Raw genomic sequence first — 2,568 nt, forward strand, 5'->3', positions numbered from 1 at the left:
GCCTAAAATCCTTTAATTTTCTCAAAAGTTAACAGCGCGCCTTTCTGTATGAATTCTGGTTGTGCTTGATGACCGCGAAGCGATTTTATGTGGTACATAGCGCTCAGCAATCTGCCAAAAAATGTTTTAGTACGACTTTGGTAAGCTACGGAGCTGCACCGCTTGATGGATTGTCGGAGCATTACGGCTGCCGTAGTCTGGAGCCTCGCGGAGTGATACGTAAAACTCCAGGCTGTCAGTCACGCAGTAGAACTTGGGAGCAGAGCAGCTGTGAAATCTGTCTTTGATATTATGCTCAGCATCTGTTAGTTTACATTTTGACTGCACAATTGTGAGCTTTTTGTTATGCACAAAAACAACATTGTTTTATTTATGGAGCATTATTATTTAATAAATGCTCATAATTTATTTTTGAGTAATTTTTTCATGTACATCTACGCTGTATGTTAATAAAAGTGCCTGTGTGACATCTGGGACACAGCTTTGACTAAGAACTCTCTTTTTGTTCTTACTTTATGGCTTTAAAAAAATATCGAGATATATATCGTATATCGCCATCCAGCTAAAAAAATATCGAGATATATATCGTATATCGCCATCCAGCTAAAAAATATCGAGATATGAATTTTGGGTCATATCGCCCAGTCCTATTTCAGACAATGTTATAAATGCATAAAAATGACACAAGCCTTACCCTTTGATAAGACAGTTGAAATTTAGCTGAGGTGCCTTATAAAGTTTCTCTGAACTTAAAGACATTTCTACATAATGTGTTAGTCCAGTTGTGGCAAACTCAGCTGACTGGACATGGTTTAAAAAGCAATATGACAGTCTATGTAACATCTCCCAGATGACTGCACAGAACAGCGTAAAGAACCACACCCAAACTTTGTGAAAGACACATGAAAGCTAGTTTAGTTTCATTGTCTTATGCACCATAAAGATACCTCAAGCACTCTGTTCTCAAGAATTCTCTATCAAAAAAACTATTTCTGCTTGTGGCTGGAAGGAGGCATGACGCGACCACGATTTTGGTAACATTTGACTTTATTTTGGTTGCTGCACCCAAGCTGCCAGCGACACAAATCCATAACAACAACCCAGTTCAGTCTGACACCGGAGAGGTGTCATTGTGGATGCCCTGCAGGTATGTTTTCCAAACCTGCAGCGGCGCCACTGACCATGCCCTGCCACATACCCCCATCACCCAACTGAGGCTGGGGAGCCATCTGGCCAAACCTACTCCCCTACAGCAAACGGGAGAGGGAATCAGACCGAACAGTCGGCACCCCCGGCCCCGGGCCCAGAGACGGCGAGTTCAGCTAGCTAGCCGCTCTCACCCGAGGAGTGGGGTTGAGTGCAACGGCAGGCTGCGTCTTGGCTGATTGCACCCTGCGGCCGGTGCGGGTGCCTGAGCAGTTTGGACCTCTGCCATCACCATTTGGGCCAACAAGGCTCAGCCAGAGCTACAGCAGGGAGATGGAGCACCCCCAGAACCCCAAGCCCACCCTGGACCCACCCAGGGGCAGCCAGGCCACCAGGGCAGTAACCTACATCTGCCAGCACAGACCCTCCACCAACCCTCCTGTACACAGCCACTAGGAAAACACCACCCAAGATCCACCACAGCCCCCGGGTTGAGCCCCCCAGGAAAACCCCAGACACTCCAACCTCTAACCCCAAACCAACCACAATATCAAAGGAAGGAAAAAAAACACAATTTTTGAATTGTATTAATTGCAGACTGGGATTTCTAATCACTGTCGCATGCAGGGCAAATATGTGCGATGTCTGAGACCAGAAGTTTTGGTCTAAGCTGACTGAGCTGAACAGTTTTCATCAAAAACACACAAATGGTGGAGGACTGTGTCTAACAAGAGATCAGATCATTAGTCACTGTAACCTGTGAATAAATAAGGCTGTTGAAATAAAACCTCTACAGGGCAAAGGTGCGTTAGATAGCAGGCGCACTTATGGGTTTATGAATCTGGGTGTTGCTTCTTTTTAGCAGCAGTTCAACATTAAGGCTGTTTAGAAGCAGCTTTTTTCATATAAAACTACATATAGAAATATCACAAGCTTACCTTTGCTTTCACAGACTCTTCAAACTCTCCAATTCGCCATTCTGCACACTACTGGGTGGATGTTTGGATTGGGCTGATGCAATACTTCCTTGTTTCTGTACCTCTGTATGAGCCCGTGGAAGTAAAAAAAGAAAAAGAAAAATGAAGTTCATGCTAGAAAAAGATCCCAACCAGCAGATGTAACAATATAAAAGAACTGCTGTCAGCATAACAGGTAAATTACAGTAAGGTAACTTTGAAGGAGACAGTTTGTGCAGAAGCTGTGTGGGTTGTAGCGTCAGGGTCAAACGACACTGTAGACATGGCTGTCTGCACAGAAGAATAATCAGACATGAGAGAAAGATCATACCTGACCCAAAAAGCACTTCCTGTCTGAGCCAGCTGCTCGCTGTGGACCACTGAGCTAACCATTCAATCTAATGCATTATTTCTACGTGCGCAGCGATGTTCCCGTTGAAGGGAAGGAAGGCTGGATTCAGAAAAA

The sequence above is a fragment of the Pundamilia nyererei genome, unplaced genomic scaffold, assembly GCF_000239375.1.
Source record: "Pundamilia nyererei isolate P.nyererei 1_Seehausen unplaced genomic scaffold, PunNye1.0 scaffold01079, whole genome shotgun sequence".
Taxonomy (NCBI): Eukaryota; Metazoa; Chordata; class Actinopteri; order Cichliformes; family Cichlidae; genus Pundamilia; species Pundamilia nyererei.